This window comes from Heterocephalus glaber, unplaced genomic scaffold, assembly GCF_053883595.1.
Source record: "Heterocephalus glaber isolate CG9 unplaced genomic scaffold, H.glaber_assembly_v1.0 deba00001729, whole genome shotgun sequence".
Taxonomy (NCBI): Eukaryota; Metazoa; Chordata; class Mammalia; order Rodentia; family Bathyergidae; genus Heterocephalus; species Heterocephalus glaber.
Window position 1 is genome coordinate 12,635,771 of NW_028258440.1, and position 20,096 is coordinate 12,655,866.

Here is a 20,096-nt window from a genome sequence, read left to right on the forward strand (position 1 = left end):
GATTTTATTTGTATTGACTTCAAATTACACCCAACAGACTAGTTAACCTAGTTACAGACTAGTCACATCAGTAGGAAAGAATGAGAACCGTATAGATAGGGAGCCTACTCTTATAGATTAGGAAGGACTTCTGTTTCCCTGAGACAAGAGGAAAGGAATAAAGGATATGTGGGATGATTTTAGGGGTGTTGATCTATGAGAGAAAACTGCAGACCTCAAACCTAATAGCTTCAAATTTCTCAGGCCAACTCAATTTTTAAAATGTAAGTTGGAGTAGATACAGAACTGAAGAACTAAAAAGGATAGAAAATGTTTAGAACAAGGATTGTACAGAATCTGCTAAGGAATTCATAGAGATAATTAAAAGCCTTGTTAAGCTATAGGGTTATCACCCAGGAAAGGGAAGGCAGCATGCGTTAATACACACATATGATTCTCTCCAGTGGTGGTTTGTGTCTCTGGAAGCAGGAATTGTTAATGTATTTTAATTCTTTCATTGACATATGCTATGTGTACATATTTATGGAATATAGTGTAATGTTTTGATGCATGTATACAATATGTAGTGATCAAGTCAGGGTAATTTGCATATCATCACCTCAAATGTCTATGATTTCTTTGTGTCAGAAACATCCAAAATCCTCTTTTCTAGCTAATTTTGAAATCTAGAACAAATTATTCTTAACAACAGGTATTGTTCTATGGTGCAGAAAATGGTAAAACTTAATCCTTCTATATGACTGTACTTTTGTACAGTTAACCAATCCTTCTCTATCTCCTCCCTCCTACTCTTTCCAGCCTCTATTAACTAGTATTTTATTCTACTTCCATTAGATGAATTTTTCTAAGTTTTTAGATGTGAGAATATGTGTTGTCTTTCTGTGCCTGGCTTTATTCACAAAACACAATGTCCACCAGGTTCATTCACATTGCCACAAATAACAGGATTTCGTTTCCTTTAAGGATGAAATATATATATATATATATATATATATATATATATATATATATACACACACACACACACAATATTTTATCTATCTATCTATCTATCATCTATGTATCTATCCATCTATCTCATATTTTCTTTATCTGTTCATCCGTTGATACACAAGAAGGTTGATAGAATATCTTGGTTAGTATGAATAGTTACACAGTAAATATAGAAGTTCAGGTATCTCTTTGATATGTTGATTTCATTTCCTTTGGAGATAGACCCAAGAGTGGAGTTGCTGCATAATATGTTAATTCTATTTTTAGGTTTTTTTGTAGAATTTCTAAACTGTTTTCCATTATGACTATACTAATTTATATTTTCACCAATAACATATAGGAGCTACTCTTTCTTTGATCCTCATTAATATTTATTATTTTTTGTTCTTTTGATGATAGGGAAGCAAGAATGTTGGTAGAATCAGTTAATGATTGTCACCCAATTATAGCCAGATTCACAGAGAAAGCAGCCCCTGTCCTAACTTGCTAACAAAAATACCATTCTGTTCCTGAGACATCCATCATACTTAGGGAAGCCCTTGCAGAGAGGGACTCATTTGAAAACCTAGGCATAATTTAAGTTGGTAGGACAGTTGTTTAGAAGCCTTTTTCTCTTAGGATATACATTTCCCAAGGCAGAGATTCTGTCTCCAAGTTTTAAAAAGCAATGTATTTATTTCAACCTGACTTGTAATATTTATACAGATTCATCAGGTAAAATGTGATGAATGTGTACTAGATGCTGGGAATGGTATGAAAGGGAGAGGGAAAGAATTATTGTCCTGTACTCCAGTGTCTTTTCCACCCCTCCAAGCAATGCTGGGTAGGGCTTGACAGGTAGTAGTAATTGCTCACTTCTTGTGAATGGTAGACAGGCTTATCACAGAAGTTTCTCTAGTAAGAGGTCATTCATTTCATATGTTTTAAATAAACATTTTAATTGAAGCACAACATGCAAACTAAAAAGTATATAAATCATAAATATACAACTTAATGAAGTGTTGGAAAATCTGCTCATCTGTGTAACCACCACTCAGATAATGAAATAGAAGATGGCCAGCTCCCCAGAGGCCCTCTATGGGCTCCCTCCCAGTCATTTCCCTACTCCTTGTCAAAGATAGCCTTCACAATTATCACTATTGAATAGTTTTGCCTGTTTTTGAAATTTATATGGATGCAATGTGTTCTTTTTTGTCTGATTTCATTCAACATTCAATTTGTGAGATTAATGCACACTTGTTGCATGCAATTAGCAGTCCATTCATTTCATTGCTGTATTGATTCTACAGTGTGAGAACATCAATATTTATCCACTGTACTGTTGATGGTATTTTGAGTTATTTGCAATTTTTGTCTATTATTAATAGTACTTCGCTAAATATTCTTGTGCATTTTTGTATATGCGCACATATTTGTGTACATTTCTGTTGTTCAAGAACAGGGGATATATCTGCTACAAAATAGTAATTAATATTCAGAAGTAGAAGCCTTTTGTTTTTAATTTGACTATTGCCAAGTGTTGCATTTGTACTTAAAATAACTTTGATGTGGCTGTGGAACAATACATGTTACTGTAAACAACTGAAACATTTTTGAAGTATCATAATAAAAATAAAAATTGCTGATAATACTAAACTCAAAGAATAACTAACCTATTCATTGTATTTCCTTACAATAACTTTCCTGTGTTGTCATAAAATCGGAATATAAGAATATGCACTTTCTGAAATTTTTCATGAATCAGCCATCAGAAAAAATTCTCTTGAGTATCTATGTTTTCACTAATTTTTTTGATGAGTTCTCCACATTTGTTTTTCTTGACCCTATTTTTAATGACAATAATATTCCTTTTTGAGATCTATCAAAATGCCTTAGTTTTCCCAATCTGGAAAACAATGAAGATTTCTCTTCAAATGTCTTTTTTTAATTCATTAAGTTTATTGGTACATTTTAGGCATACCATATGATAACATTCATCATTGGGGATTTGTACCTTTACATGATATATCTTGGTTCATATTTTTTTCTCCATTCCCCTGCCCTCCCTACTACCCCTCTACCCCTCCCTAGCTACAAAGACTTTATTTCCATTTTATCCTTGGCTCGTATTTATTCCATTCCCTTCTTTCCTTTCCCCTACCCTCTCCTTCCCCTTCCTCTTCCCCTTTGGACCTTTTCTTCCTATTTCACATCATCTGTTGTACATTTATGGTGTTTTCAAATCTTGACTGCATAAAATAATAGATTTTATAACTTTTTGGTATTTTGACTTGTATCCTGAGAAATTAGTTACTAGGTTAAAAGATATGAAAATAATTTGAAAAGCTTTTAATGCATTTATAAAATGACTTTCTTCAAAAATTGTTACAGTTTGGTTTTATCTTGTAGATGGGGTATTTCATAGTTTTGAAAAAAGTGACTGTTACATTAACTGAAGGTAATCATTAGTTTTCCATCTTTCTAGGCTATCATTTTCCCACAAAATTTTAATAGTTAAGAAGCATTACCAATCACCACACATGCCAGTATGGAATGTGTAATTTAATATGGAATAATTTAGATGATCCTGCACCACTCTTGTCTCTTTTTCAGTCATAAAATTGAAGAACTAATGGAATAAAATTTCATATTTATTCCTACCAAATGCTAAGGCAATTTACTTATTTGCACCTGAAAGGTCTGCAAGGCCTTTTAAATGCATATGATGAAAGATATTTAAAATCACTTAACAAAAATCAATGAAATTGGCCCAGTCATTCAGTTTTCAATCATATTTTAAAACTCATCTCTAGGTTTTCCATTCTCTAGCCCAGGATCTCACAGCTGACTCATGTAAAACTTTGAAAATATTATTAATTTAGAAATTAATTTTATCACCAAAAAGCATGCTATCTTTTTCTATAAGAAGATATAATACTATGTATCTGTATTCTTTTTTAAATGCATGAAATCGGCAGAGGAGGATTCTGGGTCAATGTGCCACAGCTCCCAGCACAGAGGAGGCTTGCAGGCCAACCTAGCACCACTTCCACCAAAGAGTAGGAAGCTTCCAGGCCAACGTACCACCACTTCCAGCACAGAGGAGGTGAGTCACCTGGGTGCCAGCAGCACCCCTGCCCATCAAAATGAGAAGACACGTAAACAAGCCTCAGGACCAGACTTCCAGAGCAACTACAGCAACCTCAAAGGGAAATGAGATGGAACACACTGATACTCAACCACCTGGACTCCCTGAACTAGCAACAAAATGGATATGGAAAAAATGAAATCAGAAATAATTTCTCACGTAACAGCAGAGATTGTGCCCACAGTTTAAGACAGAGGAGCTGAGGAACATGATGGAATCACAAAATAGGAAACAAATGGAATCCATAAAACAGATGGAAACAGATTTCCAGGAGATTAAAAAATCCATTGAATGTCTATGTAGCAGAATGAGCCAATGTGAGGACAGAATTTCAGATATGGAAGATAACATTGCAATTAGTGACCAGGAAAAGAAAAATTGCTTTAAAATTGTAAGAGACCATGAGAAATCAATCCAGCAGCTGCTAGATGATGCAAAGAAGAATAACATAAGAATGATTTGAGTCAAGGAAGAAACAGGAGAGAGTGCAGATGACATACAAAACAGTTCACAGAAGTGATGGCAGAAAATTTCCCAAGAAGGGGAAAAGAACTTGATCTACAGATAAGTGAGGCATATAGGACTCCAACTAGCCTTGGAAAAAAAAAATCTACACATAGGCATATAATTGTTAAGATTCCAGAAACTCAACACAATGACAAAGTTCTACAAGCAGTTAGAGAAAAGAAACAAATCACATACTAAGGAAAGCCCATTGGAATCACAGCAGACTTCTCAACACAAACCCTCAAGGCAAGAAGAGCTTGGAGTGATGTCTTTCAAGACCTAAAGTAAAACAACCTCTAACCCAGATTGATGTACCCTGCAAAACTATCTTTCAAAATTGATGGTGAAATATACTTTCATGGCAAACAGCACCTTAGGAACTTCATGAATACCAAACCAGCACTCCAAAACATTTTAGACAAAATCATAGAAAAAGACAATGAGGATCACAACTGAGGAAACCCAGCAGAATGAATCCAGTGGGCACAACAAGAAACTAAAAGCATAGTGTGAGAATACAACAAAAAGAAAACGTCATGACAATGATAAGTCAATACCTATCAGTTATAACCATCAATGTTAATGGTCTCAATTTACCAATCAAAAGAGATTGGCAGAATGGGTCAAGAAGCAAGATCCAACAGTATGTTGCATAAAAGAAACACACTTAATTCAAAAAAAACCTCATAGACTGAAAGTTAAAGGGTGGAAAACAATAGTCCATGTGACAGGATCCCCAAAAAAAAGCAGGAGTAGCTATCCTCTTTGCAGACCAAGTGGATTTCAAACCCACACTGATTAAGAGAGACAAAGAAGGACACTATATCCTTGTAAAGGGAACAATCCAAGAGGAAGAGATGAAAATCATGAATATATATGCACCAAACAGTAGTGCACCCAACTATATAAAACAAATATTAAAGGGAATTTAAAATCATATAAGCACTAATATAATAGCAGTGGAGGACCTCAATACCCCACTGTCACAAATAGATAGATCGACTAGACAAAAAATAAACAATGAAATACTAGAACTCAATCAAACTCTTGAACAAATGAACTTAACAGATGTTTCTAGAGTGTTCCACCCCATAAAATCAGAATACATATTCTTTTCAGTTGCACATGGGTCTGTCTCCAAAATACACCACAAACTTGCTCAAAGAACATATTTAGGTAAGTTCAAAGGAATTGAGGACATCCCCTGTATATTATCAGACCATAGTGTGATGAAACTGGACATCAATGGCAAAAGAAACCACAAAAATTTCATGAACATGGGGAAATTGAACAACACACTTCTGAATAATCAATGGGTCACAGAGAAACTTAAAGAAGAAATCATACAGTACCTTCAATTAAATGAAATGACAATACAACGTATCAGAATCTATGTGACACAATGAAAGCAGTCTTACAAGGGAAATTCATAGCAGTGAATACTCATATTAGGAAAACAGAGTGAGTCCAATTAAACAACTTGATGATGAAACCCAAGCTTCTAGAAAAAGAAGAGCTGGACAAATCCAAAGCCCATAGAAAGGAGGAAATTATAAAGATCAGAGCAGAAATCAATGCAATGGAGACTAAGAGAACAATACAAAAAATTAGTGATGCCAAGAGTTGTTTCTTCGAAAGAATAAACAAAATTGACAAATCCTTAGCCAACCTTATCAGAAAAAGGAAAGAAAAGGCCCAAATCCATGCAATTATGAATGAAAAGGGTGAGATTCCAATGGACCCAGCAGAAATCCAGAGGATCATCAATACCTACTATGAGAACCTATGTGCCAATAAGATGGAAAACACAGAAGAAATGGACAGATTTCTAGATATGTATGAATTACCAAATTTGAACAAAGAAGATCTAAAAATTCTAAACAACCCAATATCAATGCAATTGAAAACATAATTAAAAACTTATCAACTAAGAAAAGCCCGGGTCCTGATGGCTTCCCTGCTGAATTCTGCAAGAATTTTAGAGAGGAACTACTACCACTACTGTTTAAACTCTTCATTGAAATTGAAAGGGAAGCAATACTACAGAATTCATTCCTGGAAGCAAGCATCACCTTGATCCCCAAAGCAGAGAAAGACCCAACAGAAAAAGAGAACTCTAGGCCAATCTCAATAATGAGCATAGATGCAAAAATCCTTAATAAGATACTGGCAAGTAGAATGCAGAAGATCATCAAGAAGATCATACACACTGACCAAATGGGATTCATACCAGGGATGCAAGGATGGTTCAACACACACAAATCAATGAATGTAATACACTATATCCATAGAGCCAAAGACAAAATCTATATGATCATCTCAATAGATGCAGAAAAAGCATTTGACAAAATCCAATACCCATTCATAATAAAAATCCTACAAAAAATTGGAAAAATGGTCTCTACCTCAATCTGATAAAAGCCATCTAAGAAAAAGCAACAGCCAATATCATACTAAATGTTCAGAAACTGAAATCCTTCACACTAAATTCAGGAAGACAAGGATGTCCACTATAACCACTCCTGCTCAATATAGTTTTGGAAACATTAGCCACGGCAATTAGACAAGAGAAAGAAATACAAGTAATAAAAATAGGAAATGAAGAAGTCAAATTGTCGTTATGTGCAGATCACATGATACACTATATAGACGATCCCAAGAATTCCACCAAAAGTCTTCTAGAGTTAATAACCAAATTCAGTAAAGTAGCTGGATACAAGGTCAACACACAAAAATCAATAGCTTTCCTCTACATGAACAACAGACTCACTGAGAGAGAAATAGGGCAAACAATTCCTTTCACAATAGCATCCAAAAAACTGAAATAACTAGGAATCAACTTAAGAAAAGAAATTGAAGACCTCTTCTCTGAAAACTACAGCACTATGAAAAGAGAGATTGAAGACAATATCAGAAAATGGAAAGACATGCCTTGCTCCTGGGTAGGAAGGATCACCATAGTGAACATGGCCATACTTCCAAAACTGGTGTATAGATTCAATCCAATCCCAATTGAAATCCCAGCAGCATACTTCATGGACTTTGAGAAAATAATCCAAAAATTCATTTGGAACAAGAAGAGATCCAGAATAGCAAAAGCAATTCTAGGCAACAGAGACATGGCAGGTGGTATTACAACCCTCAGTTTGAAACTATACTAAAAGCTACTGTGATAAAAACAGCATGGTACTGGCAAAGAAACAGGCTTGAGGACCAGTGGAACAGATTAGAAGATGCAGAAACAATGCCAGACTAATTCAGCCATCTCATCTTCGACAGAGGAGCCAAACACTCTCACTGGAGGAAAGATAGCCTCTTTAATAAATGGTGCTGGAAAAATTGGGCTTCAACTTGCCAAAGATTAAAACTAGACCTGTATCTCTCACCATGCACTAAACTAAAATCAAAATGGATTAAAGATCTAAATATTAAAATAGAAACTCTGAACCAGTTGGAACAGAGGTTAAGTAGAACCCTTGAAGACATCGGTGGAGGAAAAGATTTTATGAACAAAACCTCAGTTGCCCATGAACTAGCACAAACAATCAACAAATGGGATCTCTTCTTATTAAAAAGCTTCTGCACAGCAAGAGAAACCAGCAGCAGTGTGAAGAGACAATCCACAATGTGGGAAAAAATCTTCACCTGCTCTTCCTCAGACAAAGGTCTACTATCTAGAATCTATAAAGAACTTAAAAAAAACCAAACCTACCACATCTAAAGATGCAATCCAAAAATGGGCATCTGAAATGAACAGACATTTCTCACACAAAGAATTAGAAATGGCAAATAAACATAAGAAAAAATGTTGAACATCACTGGTCATTTGAGAGATGCAAAAGAAAACAACTCTGAGATTCCACCTGACCCCAGAAAGAATGGCTGCTGTCAAGAAATCAACCAATAACAAATGCTGGCTGGGCTGTGGGGAAAGAGGTACCCTGCTCCACTGCTGGTGGGAGTGTAGACTGGTGCAACCACTGTGGAAATCAGTATGGAGATACCTCAAAGAACTAGACTGGAAGTCCCATTTGACCCAGCTATTCCCCTGCTGGGTATCTTCCCCAAAGAATTAAAAGAATCATACCACAGTGATATATGTGGGCCTATGTTCATAGCAGCGCAGTTTGTAATAGCTAAAACTTGAAAACAGCTCAAATGCCCACCAACTGGAGCCTGGATTAAGAAAATGTGGAATATTTTTTTAGTAAAATGGAGTACTACTCAGCCATAAAAAATGAGAAATTAGAGACATTTATTGTTAAATGGATGCATATTGAGGTGATACTCTTAAGTGAAATTAATAGGGCACACATGTGTAAATACCGAATCATTTCTCTAGTGTGAAAAACTGAGTGTGTAAATAAGGTCTAAAAGGTGCAATAGATAATGTGAAATAGGAAGAAAAGGGGCAAAGGGGAAAGGGAAGTGGGAGGGGTTGGGGAAAGGAAAGAAGGGAATGGAATTAATATGAGAAAATGAAAAAAAGGGAACAAATTCCTTGTAAATAGGGAGGGATGGAGGGGATGAAGGAAGGGCAGGGGAAGTGGGTAAAACAAGGACCAAGGGGGTATGCAAAGGTGCAAATTCCCAATGATGAATATCATTATATTGTATACCTAAAATGTACCAATAAAAGGATATACAGAAAAAAATGCATGAAATCACTCTGGAATAATACATAAGTGATTACCAACAAGTGATTACTTAGGGAGGTGGGTGGATTACAGATGGAGTGGGAGTGGGGCGGAGTTTTGACCCTGGATAATGTGTTATTTATTCAAACTTTAAGTTAAAAATCCAAAATCACAATTTTATGGGTTTTTTTTTTTGTTTGGTTGTTTTTTTACTAGGATTCAATTCCAGGGCCTGTGCAGTGAGCCACATTCCCAGTGTTTTTTATTTCAAGACAAGATATTATGAAGTTGCTAAATTGTCCACACTTTGATCTAACTGACAGTTCTCCTGACTTCACCTCCCAGAGTTCTAGGATTACATATGTGCCACCACACAGTGCACAACTATTTTAAAAAGAGAAAAATCATGTACAAGAATTTCTATTACAGAAGTATTAATGAGAAAAAATTATAGAAACCTCTATATTCATTAAATGCCAAAGAGATAACTCCATTAAATGTTAGACAAAGAATTGATGAGATTTCATTACAATATGAATGAAAGAAATGACTACCAGACTCCTAGATTGAGTGGTAGGTTCTGGTAACAGTTGAGAAGAGGAGTAGAAAATGTAAGGTTGTGAGTAGCCACGTATAAGTTCAGTTTGGGACATGTATAGGTGTTTGTGGAACATCTAGAAAAGATATGTCTAGTAGGTATTTGTGACTGAGATTCAAAAGAGAGTTCAAGACTGAATTTATAAATGTGTGAGATGACAGCATGAGAATGGTAAAATCACAAATATGGACGATATTAAGGGAGAGGGAAGGGATTGAAGAAATGTATTAACACTGAAGATTTCTTATTTCCACGAGGAAATAAATAAATACTATTTTTTAAATCATGCAGGACATACAGTTACTGACATTTTTAATGTTATTACTTATTCCTATTTTATGAAGTGTTTTGTGCATTTTCATCATTCTGATTTAAATATTGAGACAGTGATTCATGAGTAGTTGGTGCTAGAAGAGGTACACTGTACATTGCTGGGTGAGAGTAAAACTGTACTTAGGTGGAATCAGACCCTGTGTGATGAAATTGTAAAATGCTCCATGAGAGACTCTATTGTGCAATTAAGATGGTGGGTAGGAGCACCAATCCTGGATTCAAATATATTGTGACATGAGTCTTGGTTCCAGGTACTAGCATTTTGAATATGGATAAATTAGTCTCTCTAAACCTCAGTTTAACTCCTGTGTGTAGTGGGATTACAGTAGACCTACTTGTGCTGATGTTGTGGAGATTCAAAAACATGTGAGCAGGATAGTTTCCCTTTCCCCGTCCAGATCCCGGCTCTACCTTGGTTTGTGTGCTCAGAAGACTGGCATGTATGATTTATATCAAGGTGCTTTCTTGTCTTTCAGCTTATGGTTGGGTTCAGCCAACAGGAAGTCAGGAATCAAGGGTAGAGTGGGGGTTTTTATACCCTCAGTCCCCTCTCTTCTAGTCTGTCATGAATTGACAGTGGCTGTGTTTCTCTCCCTAAGGTGACAGCTCCTGTTATGTGGCCCTCTCCTATAGATATAGCTACAGCTATAATATCTTTTGGAAATCAGTAAATTCCCCATACCTTTGTTTCTTCCACAAAGGAGGTTAAGGGCTTTGGGCTATTGCTAGCACTGACATTCTGCACCATCCTTTAATTGTGCTCACCTTTTGTGACCAGTTTCTTCATTAAACTCTAAATTATCACATTTGATTGTGCCATCTGTTTCCTACTTGGATCCTGACAGGTACTGTAGATAGAGTGCTTAACACAGTTACCAGCACATAGTAGAATCCACATAAACGTTTGTCAATAAAGACAAAGTATTTTGTTTTCTCATTTGTATTTTATTTGTAAAATTTAATTTCAGTAGAATCTGGTTTAAAGAAAATTCATGTAACAAGGGTCCTCAATGAAATAGGCATTTTCTTTCTTTTTTTAACTACATTCTATATTTTTAGAAGAGATAAATAATTAGAAGATAAAGCTCTACTTAGGGTTTTGTAAAAGAGAAACACAACTTCTTGGAAAATGTTCTGAAATGAGTGTAACCAGTGTGAAATAGACCTGGAATAGCATCTTGGATTTATCTGTACTAACAAGTTACTTAAGTTTTCCTAATTCATAGGGTTCTTTTCAGAATTCAAAGAGATAAAGTATGCAAGGTGTCTTCCCTGATAACCAAAATGTCAGTGATCCCTTTCTCTCACTCTCTCAGTCTTCATCTTGACTTTGACAGATTGGTGGTCCTGAGACTCTACACAATAATCTGTCATCACTCACAGGTACCAGATAGTTTCTATACTGAACTTCAGGCAGGAAAATGGGTAGTGTTTTTCATAAAAGATGTTTATCAATGATATAGATCCAAACTAGTTTTCTGTTGATTGTTTTTCTGAAACTCTAAAAATTCTAATAGCAGGAATCTTGATGTTTTCCCAGAATTTTAACTAAAGCTTCTCTTTTTGTCATTACTACTTAAGCTAATTGTTGAATTCCAAGATCATATTTTGTTTTCTTTTGTTTGGAATAGGAAAAATTTTAGATATGCCAACTCTGTGTTTTTCATTGCACTAAAGTCTTTCAGCAGCTGTAAGTCTGTTGATGCCTGATGGAATGGAGATAGAGCAGTAACCAGCAAATAACATCATGTATTTTGAATTTTTTGGCTTAAATTCTTTTATTGGTACATTTTACATATACAATACTTTTACATTTATCATTGGGTGCTTGTACCTGCACATGATGTATGTTGGTTCTTATATTTTCCCCATTACCTTTGTGCCCTTCACCCCTTCCACCCTTCCCTATTTACATAGACTTTGTTTCCATATTTTTATTTTCTCATAATTTTTCCTTTCCCTTCTTTCCTTTCCCCTTCCCCTCCCACTTCCCCTCTCAGCCATAAAGAACAAGGAACTAGAACATTTATAGCTAAATAGATGCATATTGAGGCCATACTCTTAAGTGAAATAAATAGGACACACATGTGTATTTTGAATTTTTATTTCTGCCCACCAGTTAAAGAACATTAATTAAAGGGCACTTTGAAGAGGCTGAACTTCATCATTCTTTAGGGAAAATATGCTGCCTGTATTTTATTCCATTGATTTATGGAAAGGATAGAAATAAAATGGTGCCGTCAAGTGACGTGTAATATACTTTCCAAACATGAGTTTTTCTTAGTACAACATAAAATGAGGTTTAAAGATACTGCCCAGTTGGCAATGATTGTGGTTTTAAGTATTATTTTATTATAGTGGCCTCATTGTGTTATGTTATATAACTATGGAGCATCAACCTTTCTTGATGATTTCAATTTAAGGAATAGATCAACTTGGTAGGATGTATAAATGAATAAAGTTGACAGTGACAGGCAGCCAGTTCTTTTCATTCACTGTAATTTTGTATCAGAACTAATTGCTGTTCCTGTAATTTCTAATTCAAGGTTATACCTACACAGTAAATAATTAAAGAAAGTTATTTACAAGTTAAAAATACTCACTTTATAAAATGATTCATCAAAAAATTCCCTATGTCCTTATTTTTCAGATGCATTTAAGTGTTTGTTCAGTGATTGACCATTGGAATTAAACTAAAAACGATTATCAAGAACTACTATCCTGTGAAAATTCTTCATTAAAGTGAAAATGACTCTACATAATTGTTTGGAACCATAGGACAGAATTGTGTAGGTGGGCTTTCTGTATCATCTCTCCTACAACAAAATACCAGAAACGACCACCTTATTAATAGAAAAGTTTCATTTTGGCTCAAAGTTTTGGAGCTTGCAGTCCATGACTGGTTGGCTCATGCTCTGGGCCTGTGGTGAGGCCACTCATCATGGTGAGAGCACATGCAGAGAAAAGCTGCTAACCTCATTGCCAGGAAGCAAAAGAGAGTAAGGAAGGTGCCAAGATTCCACAATCTTCTTTAAGGGTATATTCCCAGTGACCTAAAGACCTCCCACTAGGCCCACCTCTTTAAGGTTCCACCCCCTCCTATTAATGTTACCTTGGGGACAAAGCCTTTAACACATAAGCTCTCAGGGGACATTCAAGATCCAGAGTATATCAAGAATTGAATTGACAAATGTCTCATTTATTTAAGCATTTGTGGTGGCACATTGCCAATATATGCATAGACTCTTATCTCCTCTTTTGAGCACAAGCTCAGAATCCAAATTTCTTCCTTCCTCTTCTCTAAACCTGGGTCTGCAGGGAGATGCTGTATGACTAATCTCTTTGTGCCTTACAACCCTGTTTACCTGGATATTCTCTTTCAGACCATTCAGATTTCTATGTTAAAGATTCTGCTATATTCTGCATAAGTGTAACCTTTGTAAGTTTTTAATCCTAGCGTTCTCATAACTTATTTGACCACATGATTCTTTTCTCTTCCAGTATAACTCGTATCCCATAAAAGGACTTAAGAGAGGGCTGACCAGCTCTTGGCAAAGTCCTACTGAACATTACCTACTGAGGTCTACAGAGGAGGTCTTTATGAAGTTTGTAAAATTTCTTTTAAAAGGTCCTATAAATCTAGATTTAAACTAGACTTTCAGAGCTCCATATCCACTTGAGAAGATCATTTTCTCCTAACCAGAGAACTGGATTTAAGGGAGGCTCCGTTTCCGCAGAAGGGAAACTCACTCATCCCAAGGTGCAATATTACTAACTGCAGGATTAATACTGTACTGAATATTGTTTCCTGAGTTTAATGTAATAACATCCCTTAACACTGTCAGTCTTGCCACTACAAACTTCCTAAAAACCATCCTCTAGAAATAAGCTATAATTAGACCTAATTATCTAGCTTCCTTCAAGAAACCCAATTTCAGATGCAGTGGTTTATTTCTTATATATCTATTTACCTCAGCCATTCCTAAATATATAAATCCCAGGTAATCCCTCATTGCATAGATTTTCTTAATCTGACCCAATATCCCACTTCTTCTTTGCCCCAAACCATTCTAATGTACTATGTGCAACTCATGGTCTGTCATCAACAATATCGCTAATATCGTCAACTGTTTCCATGAGCACTCTTTGCATTTTAGTCCTATCTGAAACCCGGCTTTCTTTGAGGGTATAGTTTTCCCTGAAGTCCTTATAAATGGCAAAAATCTTTTCTTATACATCCCACATTCCTCAGGTTTCTCTTCCTTCCTCTTTTCTAAACCAATCTCTGTTGAAATTCTAGTCATTGGACCAGCCACTCACCTTGTTAGAATAATCTACTAAGTTCCTGTTCATTCCTCATAAATTACTGGACATTTTAGCCTTTAACTTGCTCCTTTCTCTCCACCCCTTCTTTCATCATTCTTGGTGCCTTGAGTATCTATATTAGGTGTCCTACCTTTCCAACTACTCTGTTCCATGACCTCTTCTTGAGTTATTTTAAACTTCACCTCACCTCAGCCAACACCTTCCATGGACACAATCTGGAGACCATATCACTATTAATAAGCTGCTTTTTACAACAAGTGTTTTACAGCATATTACTTTTTAAACGCTGCCTCATATCTTTCTAGCTTAGTTAATCTTGTAGCTCTACCTCAAAAACACTTTCAATATTTTGGGTTCACAATTCCTTACAATTCCTTGACTCCTCAGTGTGTTTAATTGTTCATGACTCACTTTATCCTCTCATTTCCTCCTTTTCAAGCTTATGTTCCATGGTCTATTGTCACATTTTGCAAAATATTGAACTACCATCTTTTTATTGTCTATTGCACCTACCTGGACATCCTCAGTCCTAGTTTAATCTAATACTCCCCTAAGTCACAGTCTCCACATAAGTGGTCAAAACTGCCTAAAAATACAGTTTTATGGACTTGATTAAGTTTAAATTTAAGTTTATAAATCTCAAATAAGTTGTTAGTACTGTCCTAACTTACTTTTCAAGTCAATTTGAACTCTCAGAAATAATTTTCCCAGAAAATTATTTTTATCTTCTCTCCATAGAAACTTCCAACAACCCTTTTACTCCTTACCTTAAACTGATTACCTTATTTTACTGAGAAAATAGAAGCAATCAGACTGAAGCTATTTTATCCTCCCACCACCAAATTTGCCAGCCCACTTCTGATGTCTTAAAAAGATGAGCTGTCCCTGGTTTCCTCTAAGGTCATTTTTCTATATATGTACTGGATCTCATCCTCTCTTACACTCTCACTTTCTCAACTATTTGGATCCAGCAATTTTCTCTTTCAAAATCAAATTTATCCATCTCAGGGATTATTACTACCACCATACTAGCATGCTGCAATTTGCTTCATCTTAAAAATTTCAACATTGACCCTACATCTTTTTTCAGCCTTCACCTCATTTCTCTGCATTCTTTAACAGCTGAGTATTTGTATTCAATGACAATATTTTTTTTCTTTTTGAACAAACGGCTCAGACTCCTATTTTCACCATTTTTAACAATTGACTTTTTAAAATAAACTGAATTGTACATATAAGGCATATGACATGATTTTACATGATATAAAACAGCAACTATAAAGGAGCAAGTAGACATATCCATCACTTCACATGGTATTTTTCCTCCAGTGGCACAAGCAGCTATAATCTACTTATTAGAACATATTATGAGTACTATACATTATTATTAACTATATTGGCAATGTTGCACATTAGATAATTCAACTTATTCATTCTATAGATTTACTGCTCTGTATCCCTTGACCTATGTCTTACCATTTTTCTTTCACTCTGCCAGCACTCCGTCTTTTAGATATTTACCCCCCCAAAATAAAATCTCCACTTCACAATGACATCAATTCACCACTTAGAACAGTTTCTGTTGACACCTTGAATGACCATTGTCTTGTTCAATCCGTTATCTTCCTTTCCTTATCCTAATTTTCTTCTCAATGCCATTGATACAATTAATCCCTTGGTGTTGATTTGTGTCTTCCAATGAGAAGATGTCAAGATGGACTTAGAAGCATAAGAGGATTATTGAGCACAATGCTTACTCATGATGAAAAAGAGAGAGAGAAGGAGAAGTCAGGGAGACCCTCAGACTGCAAAATAGATCAGAAATTGATGACAGAGGAGAAAGAAGGAAGGAGAATAAAGTAGCAAGAGACTCAGAGAAGTCAGTGAGTCACAGCTTCATTTGAGGAGTCTTTTATCCCACAGTAGAACCCAAGAGTGGCCTCAACACAAACAGAATGGTGAATGCCAAAAGTTATCCAGAAAGGGAAGCTGGAGTTCTAGTTAATTATGTGCTCCTAAAAAGGCAATCTCACTGGAACATTTTCATGGCCTCATTCATTCTTTATATTGAATAATTTTCTTGGTTTCTTGTATGTCATGCTCTTAATTTTTCACTTTCTTAGCAATCCTTGTTAAATTCTCTTTCTTTCTCTGAACTCTAATTGTTGGTCTCTCTCCTTCTCTCTCTCTCTCTCTCTCTCTCCATATATATGTATGTATGTATGTGTGTGTATACACACACACACACACACACACACACACACACACACACATGGCTTAGGGAACTTTACCCTGTCCTATATATGACAACAAGATTTCTACTATGGTTTACAACTCTTCTATTGGAAACCTAAAAATGTCCCAAATGTAACATAATCAAATCAGAATATTTGATTTTCTACTGCTGTATATCACACAAAACTTATCTTCCCACAGCGTTACCTAATTCTGTAAAAGGCAAGACAACCATTCATTAGTTGTATTTATTATTATTGTAATCATTTTATCAATGGGCTAAATGAAGTTCCAGGAGCTTAAGCAACTTGCTCAGTGTCATACAGTAAGTAAAAATCAGAGCTGAGTCTTGAACCCGGCTTGTGGTTAATGTTGTATTCTGGGTACAATTAATTATAGTGCCTGATAGAAGAGCCAGCCTCGGGGTTGTGAGAACAAATTCTGAGAAGGAGCTTGAGAAGGTGCAGACAAATCTATGAACTTCCATGCTATATAGATAAAATAATCAAAGCTAAATGTGAGGTTACATAAAACATTTACTATAAACTAGAAAGAAGCTGTGCTCTTTGAAGTTAGATAAATTCCTAAATTTCCATAGGTCCCACTTGGAGAAGAATAAGACTTTATTAACTCCTGTAGCATCACTGTACTAGTGTATTCAGTGGAACTCTTAAGGAGGGATTCACTTTAGACATAATGGTCTAAAGTCCCTGTTAGATATTTACAGAGAGGCATTAGACACATTCAAGGAGTTAAATTCACTCATCTCAGATTTGTATAGGCAAAGGCCACAACTGTTTTCTTTCCCAAATCTCCCTTAACCCCATTTCACTTTAGTTTGAAAGAAATTATGTAACACAGTGACTTGTTTGGTATCCATGTCACCATTTCCCTTTTTCCCAGACTTCAGTGAATGCTTATAAAAGAAGGTTTAAATTATGATATACCTAGGATGTTTTTGGCATTCATGGTTCCTTACTGTAATATTTCAAACTTCAATACCTTAGCTGGTTACAGGTATAAATCTTTAATATCATTATTGCATTGATATTATTTCATGTAGAACTACTGTAAGCTTACCCTTTGACCAAGAATTATTGGAATTTATTAGAATGCTCAAATTTATCCTAACATTTTCCCTTTTAAGGAAAACAAAATTCAGCACTATCAAATGTTGACAACATGGAGCTCAAATCTGTTCCTTGTTTTTTGTTTGGCTGATAGCCTATCTGTGTCTGTGGAGTAATTTGTAGTTTATTACCTGTCAGCATGAGGACTGTAGATTAATTGCATCATAAATTACAGGGAAAGTCATTAAGTCTAAGCTAATGATAAAGGGTAGATCTATAGATTGCAACATCTTTTTGATATACTCTTTCAAATGACATTTTCTGTAAAATTCAATACAAAAACCAAATTTAAAAGGAAGCTGCTCTAGTTGAAGCTTCACTTAGTGAGGCTCCCTGAGCAATGGCACCTGAACCTCTCTTTTACTCCATGGTGACTTTGGAATATCTCTGTAGACCTCCCAAGACCTTTAGTAGTTTGAAAACCAGATTAGTATGAGAGCAAAGAGCACTTAAGGTAGAGCTCCAAATGTAGCTCCAGGATGGAGCTGGAGAAGAAATAATGGGAGTACAGTACTCTGAGACTCTTCAAGTATGAGGGAAAGTGTGGGCTATAACTAGACATCAGACCCATGCAGGCAATTAATTCATGGCTTCGCAGAAATAGGGCGTTAAGGAAAGTTGTACCTTCAATACGTGTAGACCAGGAAAACTGTTATTGTTTATATCTAGATGTCCCCCAAGAGTCTCCTGCACCATAAGTGGGACAATTAGAAAGGTGATTTGATTATGAGGGTATTATAGCTGAGTTGCCAATAGGAGGAGGGATCTGGTCAAAAGAGGTATTACATTAGTGAGAGCATGGCCTGGAAGAGTAAGTCTCTTTTCCTGGCTCCTCCTTTCTCTTCCTGCTTTCTGACTGGCATGACATGAGTAGCCATGGCCCTCTGCCATGTCATCCTGCCTTGGAGCCAATGGTTGGAACTAAATTGTGAGGAAAAATAAACATCTCCTTTAATTTGTTGATGTTGTGTTTTGAGTCCTAGTGATGACGACAGTGACTAAGATATAATCTGAGAAGATACATATGTGGAAAGGAAAGAAAGGAAGGTCTTGAGAGGTTCGAAGGCAGAAGATTTCCTGAGCACTGAACCTGAGATAGAAAAAAGTAAGAAACACTAGGGAGAAACAGATAAAAGAGAAACTAGAAGACAGAGGAGAATGTGCTGACCTTAGTCTGGGTATTTTAAGAAAGAAAGGAAGAAAGAAAGAAAGAAAAGAAAGAAAGAAAGAAAGAAAGAAAGAAAGAAAGAAAGAAAGAAAGAAAGAAAGAAAGAAAGAAAGAAAAGACTGCAGGAACAATCCCTCTGGGAAAACTGTTAAATGACTGTGAAAATATAGAAAAGTTGACCTATTGTTTATGAAATCAGAAAACACAATGGTGCCTATTGAAATGCCAAATCCTACAAGGCTCTACAGGCAAAATTGTCTTTGGAATAACACTTTCTTGTAAGACACCAGAGAGGATAGGGTTAAATAAATGAAAAGACTCTAAAGTGGAGAGGAACCATCTGATGAAATCTCCAGCATACCCACACCAGCTTCTCCCTTACTGTCCTTCTCCACGGGGCTTGAAACAGCTGTGTTGAGATACTACAGAGTTTTCACATTCATATCAAAAGTAAGACCAAAAAATGTCTGCACTATTGTTGATTAGGGAACATTTGTGTAGTTCAATATTGAAAAGATTTGTGGCATACTGGACTCCTTTGCTTCAAAACACTCAACTTGTCATATTTTTTCCTGCTGTTCCTTGGCCCAGCTTTTATTTTCAAATGTCTTTGCTTTACTGCTGTATTGTCTCTACTAGCGATAAACACAGAATTTCAAGGAAATGCTTTTCAGGCATTCTGTTGAGACAATATTTCAGTGCTGCATTTGTATGGTGAAAAGAAGAAAAGCTTTAGGGTCAGTGAAATACGTGCAAATTTGTCACTTAAATGGGCAAACTGATCCATGGAACTTCTCTGACTACAGTTTTATCATCTTTAAAATGGGAATAATCATAGTTGTCTCACATGGCTGCTGTGGACAATGAAAGATTCATGGAATGAAGGTAAAGTACCTGTTATTGATGCCTGATGCATAGTATTTACTCAATAAATAGTAGTGATTTTTATTGTTATCATTATTCACTTCTCCCAATGGAAATACAGAGTTCCTAACATGCTGTTGCACAAATTTGTATGTGTGTGTTTATGTATAAAACACAT